Source organism: Armigeres subalbatus, chromosome 3 (genome assembly GCF_024139115.2).
Source record: "Armigeres subalbatus isolate Guangzhou_Male chromosome 3, GZ_Asu_2, whole genome shotgun sequence".
NCBI classification, from domain to species: domain Eukaryota; kingdom Metazoa; phylum Arthropoda; class Insecta; order Diptera; family Culicidae; genus Armigeres; species Armigeres subalbatus.
Window position 1 is genome coordinate 245,801,060 of NC_085141.1, and position 21,505 is coordinate 245,822,564.

Genomic DNA, 21,505 nt, shown 5'->3' on the forward strand with positions numbered 1-21,505 from the left:
CTAGTTACGTATTGCTGGGTTAATTCAGGACATTAAAAATCGACCTCAAATGTCCTTTCTGACCATGCGGGCATCTTTAGGATACCCCAGATTCGTAATTGTATTGCATGCCAACGTAGCTTCCAATAAAGTATTCTTTAATTGAATTAATCTTAAAAGTCAATAATTTCATATTAAATTCAATTAATTCAAGTTAATTCAGGTAAATTGCACAAAGTATTAGTTGGTCGGGTTCAGCCACAAGCACCAAGCGAGCTTTTCAACTGACTTTTGATATTTTGTTCGTAAAAAGCAAACGGAAATCATTTCATATGAATTCATACGTACATGTGTTGCTGGATATCCTCAGTTATGGGACTGAGGGACATCGATACGATTCGTAATCAATTAAATCTGCTAAACGAAAATTTGGGCAGAAAATGGTAATTTTTGTTGGCGCTTGGTGCGATTTGGCTGAACCCCGACCAGTTGTATTTACTCATTTTGAAAATATATGTATAAACTTTCTTTCGTTCAAAAAACTTCCAATATATTGGAACCGTTACCCTATCAGAATGAACTTGTGACATTGAAATGCAATGATCACATACCTAATTCGTTGAATAGGATACGATTTATATTCACATATATCGTGTGTGTTCCGATGGTTTTATGGTAAGGCAAGCGCCTTCGTTCCAGAGGTCAATGGTTCGAATCCAGAAAAGTTCAATGAAGGGTATTTGCTATTTTTTATACGCAAAACAGTTTTTGGCCATAACTCCGGATAGCAATGAGCTATTGAACTAATTTTCAATAGCAAACAATGGGACTGAATTCCGCGTGAATGCAACTTGTTGCGAGCAAATGACAATGGAACTTCAAAAAATGTGTCTACAAAATTTTTACACATACACACATCACACACACACACATACATACTACACACATACAGACATCACCTCAATTCGTCGAGCTGAGTCGATTATATATGAAATCAGCTCCGGGCCTCCTATCAAAATTTTGTTTTGAAGCAATATTATAGCCTTTACGTATACTTTGTATGCGAGAAAGGCAAAACCATGAAAATATTTTGCAATGTCCGCTGATATTTGAGAATTATCTCGAACTCACTCATTCCCGAAATGCATTGGATGAATTTTCTTCTTATTTTTACAAAAGTTGTTGAAATTTCAACATGGTATTGCAAGGAGATTTCGAGGAAACATCGAATTTCCTAAGAGAATTCTTTGAAGTATTTTGGGAAGTTTTAGTGTTATCAATCAGGATATTTTAGTTGGCTTCGAAATCTTCTGCAGCCATGGACAGAGGATTAAATTTAATTTTGTTTTCAACTCATTTTTGTCTTGTTCGTTTTATTTAGTTTTATTTTTATTCGATGTAAAACTTGATTTATGTTTTATGTTTTTAATACTAAAACGGATTTAATTAACTAATGTTAACACGTAAATGAATCATTTGTTTGAGAAACTGCACATATCCATTTTACATAATTCCGAGAGAACAACAAATACTGTTTTTGAACAAATTGGCACAGAATCTTTCAATTTCTTCGATGCAGGTCAATAGTTTTAGGCAAAACTCCCCTGGGCAAACTCTTCAGTTCGAAATAGCCATCTGAGTTCCGTAATTGCTCTTCAAAGCGCGTGTACTTGTGTAGTTTCTCAAACAAACGAAAAAATTTTACATTTCCGAACAAAATTTTTTTTCGTATTTTTGTCAGAACACGTATTTTGGACGAGGATTAGAATATATAAAATCTCATTTTAGCAAAAATGTTACATATGCAGTTTGTCAAACAAACGGTTCAAATAACCTACATATTATTTGAAATGCACAATACATATAATATTTTGAAAAATTTGGAAAAGTCTACGTAGACTTCAAGGGGTGGGGAGGGTTTGGAAAAGTCTACGAAAGTCTACAGGGAGGAGGGTTAAAATGTGAAATTTCAGCTCTAGTGGTTTGTGGACAGCCCCTATGGTAACTCAAACAAAGTTTATGTTGCTTCAACCAAAAGTTTGGTGAATTAAGCACAAACAAAACTTCAATTTGAATAAATGTATTCATTGGTTGAAATTAACTAAAGTTTTATGTTGTCAGTTTTGAGATCTTATAGTTAAGTTTAACTAACGTTTGTTTGAAACAACCACGATTTTGGTTGTTTTGATTTGACACTACGGAAATAAGCATAGTTTGGGGTTGATTCAACAAACAGATTAGTTGTTACTACAAAATTTACGTTGAAGCAACATTATTTTCTTGTTTGAATCAATCAATGTTATGGTTGTATAATGCTGGATTACTTTTATTCCTTTTTTCAAATCAATCATGATATTATATTTAACTTTATTTAATATATAGGTTCGCCTTTTCACTAGAAGAAATTGAAGATGTTCGTTATTATGACATTAGTTTGCTGGGTGTCAGGAAAAGTAATTTATGGGATTATATGAAACAATCTACTGCGTTTAACTTGGTTCAACTGCTTCGGACCGATGGAATCCGGTTTCCTGGTGTAACATTCCGGCGGTGGTCCAGGGTTCCAATTTCGCAGCAAAAGTTCAAGTGGCTGCTACTCGGTTGTGAGTAGATCACCTTGCCTGGAGTAAGCAGAAAATTAAAAGTAAATCCGTCTATTTCTTCGAGAGTTTTACTCACATAGATAGGACGGATGAGATTGCCGGAGACATCCATTGCAGCACTATATCGATCAACGTTAAAGCTGTGCAAATTTAAGTAAAAAGTGATTTAAATCGGAATTCAATACTAGAATTCAGCACTAGCAAGTTCAACAAACAATTTAATGACAGAGCGCTAGCTGTTAAAAAGCAACCTCAAAGACTAGTGTATCTCAAACTATCTTTAGGTTCGTTTTCACTGAGCAATAATTCAAGTTGATTCAATATATTAAATTAGTTGAAACAACCTAATAACGAAATTTAAATCATGAAACTTACCGCAATTAAATACAACCAATTTCTGGTAGAAACAAACTAAAATTGAAACCAACATAATCAAGGTTGTAGTAATCATACATTTGAGGTTAGGAACAAACCAAAAAGGAATTTCTTTCAAACTGTTTATCGAACTTTGAATCAAACAACTCAGACTTAAAACAACCAAAAAGTTAGTTTGATATTCAACCAACATTTTGTTTGTTTCAAACTTACTTTTGTTCTTCGTGTATATATATATATATATATATATATATATATATATATATCAATTTTTTTATTTTTGTTTTTTTTTTTATTTTTTATTTTTTTTTATTTTTTTTATTTTTTTTTTTTATTTTTTTTATTTTTTTTTATTTATTTTTTTTTTTTTTTTTTTCAGCTTTTATTTTTCAGCTTTTATTGCTGCTGTTGCTGCTGTTGCTGCTGGTGCGCAGTTTCATTCTAATTACGGCGCAGGTCAACACCTGCTGCCGCAAACCAGGTCCGACCTGCGCCTTGCCCCCCCCCCTACCGCGCCTATTCCCACCCTTGGCGCAGGGGTTCATAAATTTATCTCGCCACATTTGTGGCAGTAAAGCATGTGACGCATTATTTTGATGATCGAAAACTTTCTGGCTGGTAAAATGATCTGAACGAATTCATTCTGAACTTGATATAGCGAAAGACATGTAACTCTAGCGATAGATAAAGCGCAAATAAAGGGATGTTTACAATCGATTAAGTGCACGGTTAGAAAAAGTACGTAATATTAAGTACTTCCAATGCCCATAGATACGGACAAACGATACCTAAAGGAATTCCCAAGAAATGCCCACAAAAATCTCCGAGCCGCAGTGATCTCCAAGCGAAGCAAACCGGAATCCCAAGCAATGCCCACAGGAATCCTCAAGCAAGGTGTACCGTGATTCGCAAGCTATGTCCACAGTGATCCACCAGCATTTTCAAGATGGGAAAAATTGGCTTGAAGTTTATTTCCGAATTGATGCTTTATCATATGGGACTGGCAGAGCGATTCCTACATGAATTCCCAAGCGATGCGAACCAAAATCCCCAAGCAATGTCAACAGGAGTTCCCAAGCAATGCCGATAGGAATGCTCAAACAATTTCTACAAACATTTCCGACTGATGCTCACAGTGATCCAGCAGCGATTCCCACATGAATCCACAAGTGATGTCAACAGTGATCTACCAGTGATTTCTACAGGAGTTCTCAACCGATGCCCACAGGAGTCCAATAAGCCCTGCGAGTAAAGGCGAAGGTGAAACATTCACGACTCTCTGGGCATAGTGTTTCCATTGCACTTGCCATACAATATACAGAATCATGCAATGGCGGGCATAGAAAAGCTCTCAGATAATAACTGAGGCAATGCTAATAGATTACTATGTTGAAAAGCAGACCAAGCTCAGGTAGCAATGTAGAGCCATAAAAGAAGAAGTCCACAAGAATCGTAAAGTAATGTTCACTGGAATCACCGGCGAGCGATGCCCACAAAAATGCCCACAGCGATAGCCTGGCGATTCCCACAGGAATTTCCAAGCAATTCCCACCAGACTTCCATAGCGATGCTCACTTCCACAGCTATCTCCAGTTCACATTAATCTACCAACGTTTCCAACACTGCCGTAATAATAAATTACCTTAATTATTATATTTTAGGATCACCAAAAAACGATCTTTTGATAGGAGGTCCGGAAATCCATTATACATCAATCGACTCAGCTCGAAAAATTAATTGATTGGTGTATTGCCTAATGCCTAATTGATTGCTAAGTTGCTTTATTGCTTTATTAGTTGGTTGATTGCTTATTGATTCGTAGCTTGCTTGAATGGTATGGTATGAATGGTGGGTTGCTTGATTCGTTGACTGGTTTGTTGGTTGCTTGCTTGATTCGTTAGTTGGTTGAATGATTGATTAGTAGGTTGGTTGCTTGATTGGTTGGTCGGTAGATTGGTGGGTTGGTCGATTGATTGGTTGATTGGTAGGTTGCTTGATTGGTTGGTTCGTTGCTTGCTTGATTGGTTAGTTGGTTGAATGGTTGTCTGCTTGATTGGTTGATTGTTGGTTGTTTGCTTAATTGATTGGTTGGTCGGCTGGTTAGTTGATTAGTTGTTTTGTTGATTGCTTGAATGGTTGATTGATTAGTTGGTTGGTTGATTGATTTATTAGTTGGTGAAATGGTTATTTCCTTGATAAGTTAGTTGGTTGATTGGTAGCTTGTTTGACTGGAAGAGGGCTTGAATGATTGTTTGCTTGGTTGGTTGGTTGCCTAATTAGTTTATTGGTTGGTTAGTTGCTTGGTTATTGGTTAATTGGTTGCTTGATTTATTGGTTGGTTAATTGATAGCTTGCTTGAATGGTTGAATGATTGGTTACTTGATAGGATGGTTGGTCAATAGGATGGCTGCCTAATTTAGTTTATTGGTAGCTTGCTTGAACGGTTGATTAATTGTTTTGTTGGTTGCTTGAATGATTTTTTTGTTGGTTGCTTGATTGATTGGTTGGTTGCTTGATTGGTTTGTTGTTTGATTGGTAGCATAGTTGGATGGTTAGTTGCTTGATTGGTAGATTGATTGATTAGTTTGTTGCTTCATTGGTTGGTTGATAGGCTTGTGGATTGGTAGGTTGCTTGATTGGCCGATTAGTTGATTGGTAGCTTGCTTGAATGGATGAATAATTGGGTGGTTGGTTGCTGGATTTGTTAGTTGGTTGAATGGTTGATTGGTAGCTCGCATGAATGCCTAATTGGTTTATTGGTTGATTAGTTAATTGATAGTTTGCCTAAATGGTTGATTGGTTGGTTGATTAGTTGGTTGGTTGATTGATTGATTGATTAGTTGATTTGTTATTTGGTTCAATGGTTAATTGCTTGCTTGGTTGATAAGTTGATTGGTAGCTTGCTTGAATGGTTGGTTGGATGATTGGTTAGTTGCTTGATTGGTAAATTGGTTCATGGTTGCTTAATTGATTGGAAGTGGGTTAGAATGATTTTTTAGTTGGGTTGTGGGTTGGTTGGGGGTGGGTTGGTAGATTGATTAGTTGCTTAATTAATTAATTGGATGCTTGATTGATTGGAAGTGGGCTTGAATGATTGTTTGCTTGATAGGTTAGTTGGTTACTTGATTCGTTGGTTATGTGATTGATTGATTGGTTGATTGATTGATTGTTTTGTTGGTTGCTTGAAAGGTTGATTGGGTTGCTTGATTAATTGGTTGGTTGTTTGATTGGTAGCATGGTTAAATGTTAGTTGCTTTATTGGTAGGTTGTTTGATTAGTTTGTTGCTTCATTGGTTAGTTGATAGGCTTGTGGATTGGTAGGTTGCTAGATTGGCCGATTAGTTGATTGGTAGCTTGCTTGAATGGATGAATAATTGGGTAGTTGGTTGCTAGATTTGTTAGTTGGTTGAATGGTGAATTCGGGCTGCAGGGACTATGTCCAAGGGCTTGACGATCCCTCCCTAGGCCATCTGCGAGTTGTGGGGCTTGCCTAGGATGTGGTGGGGTTTGACAGTGGGTCCTGTTAAATTCCTATAAAAAGCTGCATGTATCCGCAAGTAGGCCCCACCAAAGTGATCGTGTGCCGCTCAAAGCGCACAAGCCCAAGTCCTAAGAAGTTAGACCGTTCACGTAAGTACCACATGCCACAGCCTGATATGTGCAAGGACATAAACGGGAACCTTCTTACGAACGAGCGTGAGGTCAAAGGTGGCGGCAGCACTACGAACAACACCTGAATGGCGATGTGGCAGACGAAGATGGCGGTATGGTGATGGACCTGGGAGAACGCGCGCAGAACATAATTTCACCGGCTCCGGATCTCCAGGAAATCCAGGAGGAGATTGGCCGGCTGAAGAACAACAAAGCCCCTGGGGTTGACCTATTTAAACTTAAACTAGCTATTTAAACACGGTGGTGAGGCACTGGCTAGAGCCCTGCACTGGGTCATTACCAAGATTTGGGAGGAGGAAGTTTTGCCGCAGGAGTGGATGGAATGTGTCGTGTGTTCCATCTACAAAAAGGGCGATAGGCTGGATTGTAGCAACTACCGCGCAATCACATTTCTGAAGGTACTACAAGGTACTCTCCCAAATTTTATGACGTCGACTAGCAGCAATTGCAAGGGAGTTTGTGGGGCAGTACCAGGCGGGTTTTATGGGCGAACGCTCCACCACAGACCAGGTGTTCGCCATTCGCCAAGTACTGCAGAAATGCCACGAATACAACGTGCCCACACATCATCTATTCATCGACTTCAAAGCCGAATATGATACAATCGATCGGGACCAGCCATGGCAGCTAATGCACGACCACAAATTTCCGGATAAACTGACACGGTTGATCAAAGCGACGATGGATCGGGTGATGTGCGTAGTTCGAGTTTCAGGGGCATTCTAGAGTCCATTCGAACCCCGCAGAGGGCTACGGCAAGGTTATGGTCGTTTGTGTCTGCTATTCAACATCGCTTTGGAAGGGGTAATACCACAGAGAACAGACGTTGAAGCTGCATTCACTATGTTGTGATAACTTTTTAAAGTCCATTTTGAAATAACTTTGGAATGTCGCCGTTATCTCATGCAGATTCAGCGCTAGCGTCATCAAATAATGCCACTGTGCGCTAGTGTCGTTATGCATGCAAGAGCATACCAGCGCCATCGTGTTATCAAAATGAGATTGTGAGTTGCAATGTCGACGTCGATGGCGTTGAGGTTCGGTGTGTTTGTTTACACATGTTTTGCAAGAAATTTTGTTCGAGCCTCCATGTCTGTTCTCTGTGGTAATACGAAGAGCAGGGATTAACACGAGTGATACAATTTTCAATAAGTCCGTCCAGCTATTTGGCTTCGCCGACGACATAGATATTATTGCACGAAACTTTGAGAAGATGGAGGAAGCCTACATCAGACTGAAGAGGAAAGCTAAACGGATCGGACTAGTCATCAACACGTCGAGACGAAGTACATGATAGGAAGAGGTTCAAGAGAAGACAATCTGAGCCACCCACCGCGAGTTTGCAATTTGTGTACAAGGGCTCACTGGTGACTGCCGAAAATGATACCAGCAGAGAAATTCGGAGACGCATAGTGGCTGGAAATCGTACGTACTTTGGACTCCGCAAGACACTCCGATCGAATAGAGTTCGCCGCCGTACCGAACTGACAATCTACAAAACGCTTATTAGACCGGTAGTCCTCTACGGACACGAGACCTGGACGATGCTCGTGGAGGACCAACGCGCACTTGGAGTTTTCGAAAGGAAAGTGCTGCGTACCATCTATGGTGGGGTGCAGATAGCGGACGGTACGTGGAGAAGGCGAATGAACCACGAGTTGCATGAGCTGCTGGGAGAACCATCCATCGTTCACACCGCGAAAATCGGACGACTGCGGTGGGCCGGGCACGTGGCCAGAATGTCGGACAGTAACCCGGTGAAAATGGTTCTCGATAACGATCCGACGGGCACAAGAAGGCGAGGTGCGCAGCGAGCAAGGTGGATCGATCAGGTGGAAGATGACTTGCGGACCCTCCGTAGACTACGTGGTTGGCGACGTGTAGCCATGGACCGAGCCGAATGGAGCAGACTCTTATATACCGCACAGGCCACTTCGGCCATAGTCTGAATAAATATAATATAAAAATATAATGAATGGTGAATTGGTAGCTCGCTTGAATGCCAAATTGGTTTATTGGTTGGTTAGTTGATTGATAGTTTGCCTAAATGGTTGATTGATTGCTTTATTGGTTGTTTGATTGGTTGGTCGGCTGGTTAGTTGATTAGTTGTTTTTTTTGGTTGCTTGAATGGTTGATTGATTGGTTGGTTGGTTGATTGATTGATTAGTTGATTTGTTAGTTGGTTAAATGGTTAATTGCTTGATTGGTTGGTTAGTTGATTGCTTAGCTTACTTGAATGGTTGGTTGGCTGATTGGTTAGTTGCTTGATTGGAAGATTGGTTATTGGTTGCTCGATTGATTGGAAATGGGTTAGAATTATTGTTTAGTTAGTTACTTGATTCGTTTGTTGTTTGGTTGATGGCTGGTTGATTAGTTGCTTGATTGGATAATTGGTATCTTGATTGATTAGTTGAATGATTGGTATCTTACTTGAATGGTTGAATTATTGGCTGGTTGCTTGATTTGTTAGTTGGTTGCTTGATTGGTAGCTTGATTGAATGGTTGGTTGCTTGATTGGTTAGTTGCTTGATTGGTTAGTTGCTTGATTGGTTAGTTGCTTGATTGGTTAGTTGCTTGATAGGTTGGTTGCCTAATTGGTTTATTGGTTGGTTAGTTCATTGGTATCTTGCTTAGTTGTTTGATTGGTTAGTTGATCTGTTTGTTGCTTGATTGATTAATTGGTGGGCTGGTTGATTTATTAGTTGCTTGATTGGTTAATTGGTTGCTTGAGTGATTAAAAGTGGGCTTGAATGGTTGGTTGCTCAGTTGCTAATTTGGTTGCTTGATTAGTTGATTATCCCAAGTAACCATGAAGCTATATATGCTTGTAAAAAACACAGCCCTAAAAGTTGACTTTAAGTGGAAAAGGGCAATTATAAAACCGAATTATTGGTTCATTACTTACGCCGGACACTAAGACAAGGTGATGGACTGTCATGTGGAGAGCCGGGTGTAACAGTCGGGGTACGATTTTCAACAAATCCAGTCAATTCAATTGTTTCGCAGATAACAGAGCTGTACACCCGCCTACAACGTGAAGCAATAAAAGTTGGACTGGTGTGGTGGTTAATGCGTCAAAGACAAAGTACACGCTTGTGGGCGGAACCGAGCGCGACAGGGCCCGCCTGGGAAGCAGTGTTACGATAGACGGGGATACCTTCGAGGTGGTCGAAGAATTCGTCTACCTCGGATCCTTGCTAACGGCTGATAACGATGTTAGTCGTGAAATACGAAGGCGCATCATCTGTGGAAGTCGGGCCTACTACGGGCTCCAGTAGAAGCTGCGGTCAAAAAAGATTCGCCACCGCACCATGGCATGGGCAGGGCATGTTGCAAGAATGCCGGACAGCAACCCTGCAAAGATGGTGTTCACTTCCGATCCTGCAGGTACGAGACAACGTGGAGCGCAGGATTATTCTTTATGCCCAACAAAGTAAAACAAGAAATAATGACATGGCAATAGAAAAAAAAACATGCGGTTTCAGAAAAAGTATTTATTTGCATTTTTAGGCATACGATAATTTACGGTGGTTTTCTCAAAACAATAAACTCAAGCAAAATAACATCACTTCTTCTACTTCTTATTGGCATTACATCCCCACACTGGGACAGAGCCGCCTCGCAGCTTAGTGTTCATTGAGCACTTCCACAGTTATTAACTGCGAGGTTTCTAAGCCAGTTTGCCATTTTTGCATTCGTATATCATGAGGCTAACACGATGATACTTTTATGCCCAGGGAAGTCGAGACAATTTCCAATCCGAAAATTGCCTAGACCGGCACTCAGCATGGTCTTGTTTTGTAGCCGCGCGTCTTACCGCACGGCTAAGGAGGGCCCACTAAATAATAAAATAACAACACTGTGGCAACTAAATAAAGCGGATTGTCTCTCAATTTACTGGCACCTCCTACATCAGCACTACAAACTATTCCTCTGACTGCCAGGCCGCCAACGATACCGCTTTCACTGTTTCAAATATCCTTTCTTTGGGCGAGTATTTGGGTTAAATGTGGGTGTAGATTCCGAATTGCCGCACAATTTCGAGGGTCCTGGAAGTAGATCGTTCGCCATAATTTTTGTTGCTGCTGAAGCAGTTCCGCCTTCGGACAATAGCGATTGCCTCGTCGATAGCAATCTGTTGAAAGGGCAAGTTGAAAAAAACATCAGTATTTCGGGAATGATCCGCAGAAGAGAAAACTTACCTTACCCGGCGAATGTGTGGAAGAAATAGGTCATTGCGCGCGGCAAACCTAACCTCACTATTTTGACAGGTACTGGTCCTGTTGTTTACGTTTCGGACTTAGAATTTTTTTTGACCCAAATTAAATCTGCATATTTCACGATGTTGAAGACATTTCGTAAATTCCGCATTCAAATATTGGTAATTATCGATATGTTTAAGTAATAATCGATCAGATAATCCAAAGAATGATAAAATTATATCAAAATTAAAATGTAATCGTCTGTAAACAACAGGACCACTACCTGTCAAAATTCGTGCGTGACGTCATTGTGCAATGGAGTATAGCAGAGTCCTTGTCGTCTATGATGATAAGTTCCTCAGGCTTTACTGCCAAACGTCGATGAAATCCCATCTCAAAAAAGCTTGAAATGCAAATTAAAGAATATATCGTGAGAAAACATTGCAATGCTTACAATGTAAGCAAAGCAAGTCTAAATAGTAAGCATTAATAAGATTATAAGTTGGAAAATGTTGGGAGAGAATAAATAATAAGCAAACTGGCTTTGTCATTTTTCTCCTTCATTTCTATTGAAATTTGGAACATTTGCAAAAAAATAACTACTTACGAAAATAAAAGCGAGAAAATAAACCGGACGCTTGACACAGGTTTGACAAAAATAAACAAAAACATCGATGCTGTCAGTAATGCACGGGGAGAGAAACATGCGTAATAACTGACAGCTTATTTAGTGTCTTTTCAGTTGTATACCTAGGACTCCTACACACCGATAAGCCATTTTATGAGACAGATTCGAACAGCTGATCGAAATTTTGAGTGGAGGGCTCGGTCTTTGTTTTGGTAAATTTGCATGTAAACCATCATCATTTCGTCATCATCATCATCATTTCATTTCATTTTCGCAAATGTTCCTTGTAAAATGTAAATATTAGTATTTGGTCTCCTGTCATTTGAGCTTTCTATAAAATGGCTTATTGAGAATTCAAGACAAAATTTTCAAAACGACTTATCTGCTTTTGTAAACAAAGATTCAAACGACGATTTGACGAATCTGATAGCTCTCCCACGCAAATCAACACCATCAATGGGTAGGTGAAGGATTCCGTTACCTGTTGATGGTGTTGGTTTGCGTGGGAGAGCTATCAGATTCGTCAAATCGTCGATTGAATCTTTGTTTACAAAAGCAGATAAGTCGTTTTGAAAATTTTGTCTTGAATTAAGTGCAACACGAGAAAATTGCGAGTGTCGGATCCCGGTATTAGTCCCTGGCAGAAGTGTGGTACACTCTGAGAAAAATCTATACTAAATAGATTTAAAGTCATTCTAACTGGCTATTCGCCTGGTTGACCCCAGCTTCGTTTATACTCTGGTTATACTCGGATAGTATAACTTTCATTTATTTAGGAATAGTATAGAACGAGGATAATAAAAATAGTATTGGTAGAATTGTTTAGAATCACCCAATGTTTACAAACAAAAAAACAGCAGTGAAAAACATTTGCCAAAAACTATTTATTTTTTGTGAACAATAAAAAAAATGCTGCAACTTAAAATATAAATGTTTCTGCTCATATTTCATCCACTTCCTCGAGTTTGTTGAGCTTTAACAGGATGTTCTTCACTTCGAACTCTTTGCCTTCGCTGATCCATGGGGCCTTAATTTATTCGAGTGCGTTGATTTTGTTTCACCTCACAGGTTTTACCGATCCTTGTTCTAGCTTCGCACTTTTTGGATTTTGTTACTATCCAATTCTATTTGAAATCTATTTATTTGCTGCAACAGTTAATTCCTGTGATGATTCTTCGCTTCCAGTTCATTAATGGATGTTGATTTTGTCCTTGTTTTCTTCGATTTTCGTTTAACGAACGGCAGCTACAATCTCCGTAATTTCTTGGAATCAAAAAATATGGATTCTTCAGGAAAATGACCTTAAATAAGTGAAAGATTCTATTGATCCAATGAAAAACAAAAAAAGTAGAGGGTAATGGAAATTACTTACCGGTTTTTTTGTAACGGCGCATGGAGTACCAGCAGCTGCCGTGCTCAAACAAACCGGAGGATATATTTTTTGTTCAGATTGATACCTAGCTTGACGGATCATTCCGTGCATTGCAGAGCAATCAATGTTTGCTTATGTTGAAATTGGTCGACATTGGAACTCCCAAGGATGCACATTCTTGCAATCCAATTCGCCATCTAGATTGGGAATTTCGTGGGACAGCATCACACTAATCCGCAACCTAATTGGTAGGTATGAGCCTTTATGGAAACGTATCGGAACGATTTTCGGTACTGAAAGCAAAATCAATGATCAATGTTTTATAGCAATATTACCTCAAAACCTACCTCCAACTTCTGTCTTCTGCATATAGCCATAATCATCGTACAAAATCCGGGATCAGCGGGATCAAAAAGTAAAACTCCGGGATCAAAAAGATCAAACAACAATGGCAAAGGTGGCGAAAAAATATGACAGTATAAGCCATTTTATAAAAAGCTCAAATGACAGGAGACCTAACACTAATATTTACATTTTACAAGGAACATTTGCGAAAATGAAATGAAATGATGATGATGATGACGAATTGATGATGGTTTGCATGCAAATTTACCAAAACAAAGACCGAGCCGTTCACTCAAAATTTCGATCAGCTGATCGAATCTGTCTCGTAAAATGGCTTATAGAAAATTCAAGAGCGACAAATACACTGGTAGAATATTGTCGCAAAATTCGGTGGTAGATTAAATTCTAATTTTAAATAGATTATTTTTTAAACTTTGTTAAGTATAAGTTTCGAAAATATAAAGATAGATTTGTTTTTGTACTATTATGGATTTGTTCTATTTCTGAGTGTAGGCATATTTTTGTGGGAATGTATAATAAATTTGATAAAGCTCGTTGAACTGTGTCCAGCGGGACCATAATAACCCAAGTATCCCAAAATAAACTATTTTTTCATGCGATGTGAAAATGGGATTTCAGGGGAACAGTAAGATACTTCCAATACGAAACTGGGACCAATATGGGTGCTAGTATACGCAATTGAGACCCATGTGGGCGGAGGCAGTGCGAATCCGTACATGCGGGAGCGCAAAATGTTGGCTTTGGGGAGTTGATAGTAACCAACAGTACGCAATTGAGAACCATGAGGGCGGAGGCAGTGCGAATCCGTACATGAGGGAGCGCAAAATGTTGGCTCTGGGGAGTTGATAGTAACCAACAGTACGCAATTGAGACCCATGAGGGCGGAGGCAGTGCGAATCCGTACATGCGGGAGCGCAAAATGTTGGCTTTGGGGAGTTGATAGTAACCAACAGTACGCAATTGAGACCCATGAGGGCGGAGGCAGTGCGAATCCGTACATGAGGGAGCGCAAAATGTTGGCTCTGGGGAGTTGATAGTAACCAACAGTACGCAATTGAGACCCATGAGGGCGGAGGCAGTGCGAATCCGTACCTGCAGGAGCATTTTAAGAGACTGTAAAGGTGATCGGCCGTACGGCACACTATTTTTTGTACACACATACACGCTCACATCCACACATATAGCCTAGACAGACAAATATAAATTTTTGGATTTGTGCAAAGCTTCTTAGTTGTCGACCAAGTGTGACTAAGTAGGACGGGAGGGCTGTATAACCCAAGTATCCCAAAATAAACTATTTTTTCATGCGATGTGAAAATGGGATTTCAGGGAAACAGTAAGATACTTCCAATACGAAACTGGGACCAATATGGGTGCTAGTATACGCAATTGAGACCCATGTGGGCGGAGGCAGTGCGAATCCGTACATGCGGGAGCGCAAAATGTTGGCTTTGGGGAGTTGATAGTAACCAACAGTACGCAATTGAGACCCATGAGGGCGGAGGCAGTGCGAATCCGTACCTGCAGGAGCATTTTAAGAGACTGTAAAGGTGATCGGCCGTACGGCACACTATTTTTTGTACATATTTACATACACGCTCACATCCACACATATAGCCTACACAGTTAAAAATTCTGAAAATTACACGCCATGGAAATAAGTTAAACCATGTTTTTGTGTTCAATATCCTTTAATTTTACATCCAACTTCTTCTTGTATGCAATATTGAATACAAGCCCCATAGTAATGACGAGCTGTAATTTTAAAAAGTGATGGAAAAATGAGATAATTCGCACGGAGCCTTTTTGTTACATCATATATGCTGTAACATTTTTATACTGTGTAGACAGACAAATATAAATTTTTGTATTTGTGCAAAGCTTCTTAGTTGTCGACCAAGTGTGACTAAGTAGGACGGGAGGGCTGGACCATGCCGGTGCACCATATCGAAATTGACGCACGCTGAAGCAGTTGGAGAGCTATACGAGGTTGCTGTGGAAGTTTACATTCTTCTAGCATTGTACCTACTCGCTCTCTGTTTCGCACACCATGTTGCTGTTTGCTCATTTGACTGCAACACTTTTATCAAATATACTATTGTCGCGCTAATCTTTTTCTAGAATGCTACGGCGGTCTTACACTCGCAGGCTCGACTGCGAAGGTAAACGTCAAGATAGCCGCCGTGTTAAAAGATAGGCAGAATTTTCCCGCTCAAAACAAAACCACGTGCTTTTCGCGAAATGACAGCAGTGTTCGATTGTATTAGTGAGAGGCAACCGGAGTCACTGAGTACATGGAGAGTGTTTATCATGGAAAGTGCATACAGTGGGTGAGATTTTCATTGACACTGTTGTGTTTAGTGACCGTTGCGATTACCTGAGAAGCAACCAGCAGGAAGCCGCAGTATTCTATTTTATCTCGAGATGCATAATATATTAACAATATGATTCACTCTCACGAAATTCTGGCGACCCCACATGTGGCGCCAACTCGCGTCCAAAAAGTTCGATACATGTTATAATTAAACTACCCAACATATGTCGATCGTTATACACACACACACTTACGGAGCCGAATTTATTGAATTTAACATTTGGCTAGCAAACATTACCGCTAGGCAATGGTTAAACTCACTGGTATTTTTTAACAGCAAGGAAGTGACCCTGATCAATTTACTTATGTTTTGTTACACTTTTTGATTTAAATGTAAATTAACAAAATTCGTAGAGATTTATAGATTTATGATTTATAGATATATAGATGCATAAGAGTTTACAAAATGATTGTTTGAGCTCGAAAAACGATGGAATTCCGACATTCAAGACTTAAGGATTTTTGAAAACGTGACGATTTTTATCACATTTTCAAGGATGATATGATCAAAATATTTTACCTACTTGTGAGATGAGCATTAGGGTGGTTCAAAAAATTGATTTTGCTCCACAGTGCTCATCTGATTCTTTACCATGTTCTGAGTCTCCTCTGAAAATTTGAGCTCATTTGGATTAAAACTGATTTAGCACAAGCCGTTTCAAGTTTGCATGCAAATTAGTATGGGGAAAATTATTTTTTCGTTGTACTGGTAATGATGCTCCCCCATCAAGCGCAGGTTAAAAGAAAACCTACATACCTAAAAGGAATACTCAACAGCTTCCACTCAGTGAAAACCGCATCTCAATTAATCGTTCCAATAATTCATGATTAGACAATGTTTTCACCACGTAAAACACTTTTTTGGTAGTTTTTGCATTATAAATATATTAGGGAGAAATATCAATATATTCAAGGAAGATCAGGGATATTGCTGTTACAATTATTTTAAATTGAATGCTCAAAACTACATTGTTTTGAGAGTGCGTAATGTTAATTTTTTTTTCAAAGCTTTTTTTTGACAGCTACGGCAGCCAAATTCTCTTTTTTTCTCCCAAAATACTCTTATAATAGGTTTATAGTGGTTATCTAGAGAGGGCCACTTGGCCATATTTTACACTTATAGTGGTCATCGGGAAGTTGTCGTGTAATATTGGGTTTTATTATTAGATCTTATAAATTGATCTTGAAAACCATCCCTAGAACAGAATAAAACTTGTAATGTTGCTTGGGATATCACCGCATGACTAAGGAAGGCTTTTATATTACTATGGTAGATTATTGTTTAGCATGATCAATCGTTTTGAATAATTTTATGACACCAGTTAAACTTATTCATTCGCATAACAAGTTTCAATTTTGGCAGGTGTTCAGAAAGAATATATGAAAAAAAGATATCGAACCAGTGCAGTGGCGTAGCCAGAAAATTGGTCTGGGGGGGAACATTCTGAACATTTTGTTTTGAAAAAAAAAAAATTTCTTCTAAAAATGATGTCTCTGGGGGGGGTTTTATGCCCAAAACCACCCCCCTGGCTACGCCACTGAACCAGTGCATAATCTCCATCCAAGCGTTTCTCAGCTATTTTCAGAGGATTACATACATTTATCGAGTTTGGCTTCGTTATGCTCTTTAACGCTTGATCTTCAATAAACAAGTTATTTAGACTATAACTTGGTAATAATCCATTCCTCCTTAATTTTTTATATGATGATTGGAAGAAAAAAATCGAGGAAACTCATTTAGTAGTGACGTGGTAAATAATTGACTGTTTTACAACTAAAAGGCTCCGTTTAAGGGAGAAAAAAAGTTGTTTGGGACCCCTCGGTAGATTGTTTTCAAATAGTCACGAAATGAAAGCTTTAAGGGTCAAACACAATGGATACGTTTGCGTGCGTTTTGACAGTTTTCCCATGGAAAACTGAATGAACTCAACAATTGACAGTTAGAATGCAAAATATAGTCGACTCTGTAAATCTCGATGTTCTATATCTCGATATCTCTCCGTATGTCGATGGTTTCCTCGGTCCCTTCAATCTACATACATTTTGGCTTTCTACATCTCGATAACTTACCTATCTCGAAATCTTTCTATCCCGATGTGTTGTGATCGTATTTTGTTCTGGATTCACTCTCCTTATGTCGATATGTTCAAATTTTTGGGCTACTAGACCATATTTGGACGATAACAATACAAATCAACAATAAGTAATGATATTTGTTTTGTTGTCGTTTTTCATAGCAACAAGCTGTTTTGGATCTAGTACCCATTTAAATTTTCCTTCCATTCCTCGATCTCTCCCTCTCGATGGTCCCTTCAATATCGAGATGTGGAGAGCGACTGTAGTATAATCCCGAGCAAGGTCGGGTACGTTCAACTACTCAACTTGCGAAGTATCGAAAAATAATCTATTAAATCCCAAAAAATATCTGATATTGGATACGAAATCGAGAAAGCACAATAAAATAGGCGTAATTAAGTTTAGCCGAAATATCTCACCGTAATGCTACGTTTTGAAAGGGCAAGTGAATTGAACAACTTAGTTGATTGCAATTCACTTGCCAAGAGTTGAACATGTTCAACTTACTGTCCGTTCAAGTGAGTTGAGCGAAGGTGTTTGGACGCGTTTAATCCAAGCGACTTGTTCAATTCACTTTCCATGTGTAACAAAATAACCATACAACATAACAAATACCCATTATGATAAGCGCAACATAACAAAACGCAATCGGATGAGTGTCATCTTCATGGCTTTCCACTCAAGATACATATTCATTCAATCAATGGTGGGCAGCAAAAAGTTTTCAATTCATAATAAGTTGAAACGCAGGTGTTAAGTTCCAATAGGAATTTAGGACACCGGAGAGGAAGAAGAATGATGCATTGGAATAATATCGATAATATTCAGAAAGAATTAATCAAATTTCTTGCTGAAGAAAATGATAGAAATTTTTACAGTGGAACAATCATTTTAATGTTTGCGGAACGGCTTTCACAGTTTGGACGATTGAAGCAAAGGTGTAGTTTGTCTGCTTCATCGAAATATTTACAGTAGTGTTTGCATTTAACAAAGTCGATATTCCGGTAATCGATTTATTGAAAAATGTATGGACATCCCCACACTGTAAAATGTCATCGAACAACTGTATGACTACTCACCGGAAGATGGCAGGAGGGTTTTCCAGCACAAGCTAGAAAAAAAACATGTTTAGATTCCTCTTTGCTCGCTAGATGATGTTGTTATCACCGGCAAATTGTTCGCCATTTCGTTGTATGGAAAAACTCGAAGTGAACCATATTGTTAATATAATATATTTGGTATAATGCTCCGGACATATCCCTAACAAAGACTTAAAATGGAACGGGTATGGGTCACAAAGAAAGCTCAAGGCCACGGAAACAGGGCAGTGGATATTGATTGATTGGGACATATTAGGATTGGGAATTCCGAGGTCATAAAATTGAGCCTTGTAGCTTACTGTCCTTTAGGCATTTACATAGTTATCAAATGTGAGTTACCATTTTTGCATTCGCACATCATGAGGCTAACACGTTCCGGGACGTCGAGGCCCATTGCAAAAACTATAAAATTTCCCCTACCGGGACGGGGCATCGTTTCCAGCCACCCCAACATGGTCTTGGTTCGTAGCCGCACTTCTAACTGCTAGCAAATATATTATATTAACAATATGGTTCACTTCGTGTTTTCCCATACAACGAAATGGCGAACAATTTGCCGGTGATAACAACATCATCTAGCGAGCAAAGAGGAATCTAAACATGTTTTTTTCTAGCTTGTGCTGGAAAACCCTCCTGCCATCTTCCGGTGAGTAGTCATACAGTTGTTCGATGACATTTTACAGTGTGGGGATGTCCATACATTTTTCAATAAATCGATTACCGGAATATCGACTTTGTTAAATGTAAACACTACTGTAAATATTTCGATGAAGCAGTGCAAATCAGACAAGCTACACCTTTGCTTCAATCATTCAAACTGTGAAAGGCGTTCCGCAAACATTAAAATGATTGTTCCACTGTAAACATTTCTATCATTTTCTTCAGCAAGAAATTTGATTAATTCTTTCTGAATATTATCGATATTATTATATTATTATATTATGAAAATTGCAGATTTTGGCTTTAATAAAAAAAATTCAAATCGTTTTCGATGTCACACATTTGTTTAATTGCACAAAACATTTACTTTCCATATCAATAATAAATTTAGATCCGACTATTTAGTTTGAAATCCATTGAAATAAAATAAAAGTAATAGATTTTCACGGTAGTTTAAAGCCATGATCAAGCAATAGCATTAGTGTGGTGCCTTAAATGGTTTTGATTCCAAATATTTTTATGTCGGGTGAATTCGTTGATAGTTCTGCTTCATCTTCCCAGAACATTGTTACCATCAAAAATGTTCATCGATTCATCTGCAGTCATAGTACCCACTTACCCCACACTGAAAATAATCTAAACGCTTATTCAATGTTCTTTTCCACGTAGATCTAACGTGTTTCATTACTCGCAATTTTCACTAATGATCCACGTTAGCTCCAATGCTTCTTCTCATTAGAATCTAACGTGTTTTATAATTTTTCATTTTGACTAACGATCCACGTTAAAATCATCTGAAATAATTCTGAATCGACACCACTTGCCAATCCTGTTCATTCTAACGTGTTTTGAACATCATTTTCTAGAGGTTCAGTTTGCTGATCCTCTTTGTCAAGTAGGAGTTCGATATCAAGAAAATCGAGAAGAAAATGCAGCGTGATTTGGAAACGGTGACGGTAATTTTTTACTATCAGATTAATATAAAGGTAGGTCCAGAATCTATTTTTCTATAATATTATTCTTTTTAAAACATGATCGAATTTACAGATTTAAAGATAAATGGATGATTGGCCAATTATTTGTTGTACCGGCACGGAGCAAGTTTTGAGTTCCAGCAGAGCTTCATATTGCCAATTTATAAAGGCAGTGTCATCTTTTTGGGTCTTATTAAACAATAATGACTTGATCAATAAATGTGAAAAATGTTTCATTAAAAAATTCAGAGTAGAGGGTTTTATTACTCGTAAACTGCAGTAAATTGTTTATATTTTGGAGTTCGTAAAAAAACTTAGGTACCAATTCGAACATCTCCCATAAAAACAATCCATACCGATTTAACGTGGTTTCACTTTTGTTCCTCTTGTGGATCAAATGTTCGAACGTTTCGATTTTTGACATTTGGAACTGGAATTACACGTTATTTTGGTATGGTTCTCAACAGTGAAAATTCATGTGCGGAACAGTGGCATGCGCGTGTATAATATTTTCAGTGCATATTTTCACTTTGGTACCTTAGATCAATTGTTTTGTGTTCAATCAAAAAGCAATTCATTTTACTACAAATCATGTTTTCACCATATTTTATAACAATATTAGAACGCCGGTTTTCTATGATAGAAAGAGAAATTTGGAGAAATAATTTGAGCTTGAGCTTGAGCTTGATTGACTGCTCGTAGTTGCTACTCCATTATGACCAGATCAGCTGTTCTTGCAGGAACCAACAAATGTTTGCTTGGACTAGCACACATCTTCAATGTACAAGTACTGGTGATCTCATTTGTAGGCCATGAGCGCCTGCCACGTCAGAATGCAGATCAATGTAGGAAGGGGAGGAAATGATGATGCATCACTCACCCTGCAAGCCGAATATACCTCTGCACTTGCACGAGTTTATGCGGAATTTGTTGGAATTTCTGGGTTAGGTTGGAGAGGCAGAGGTCCGTCTTGGTTAACGAGCTGCCAATGTGATAGATGAAGTGATGGAATTTCTAATTGGATGTAGGAAACGAGCTCTATGTTCATTTCCAATTCAGCAGATTATTGTTAGAATACTCAAGTTGAAGGTATAGGAATAGTAATGAGAGCAATACGTAACCT

At 38.6% G+C, this 21,505-nt stretch overlaps 1 protein-coding gene and 1 long non-coding RNA gene across 2 annotated transcripts in view; one reads left to right on the plus strand and one right to left on the minus strand.

Moving 5' to 3' along the window:
• LOC134222842 (lysozyme-like) overlaps positions 1-21,505 on the plus strand; it is a 180,901-nt gene that overhangs the window by 114,761 nt on the left and 44,635 nt on the right. The gene's annotated exons all lie outside the window — the stretch shown is intronic.
• On the minus strand, positions 10,418-11,486 carry LOC134227682 (uncharacterized). Its single transcript, XR_009983727.1, has 3 exons — positions 11,440-11,486; positions 10,833-11,235; positions 10,418-10,765 (listed from the first exon to the last, which is right to left on the minus strand). It is a non-coding gene; the product is annotated as an uncharacterized LOC134227682 (long non-coding RNA).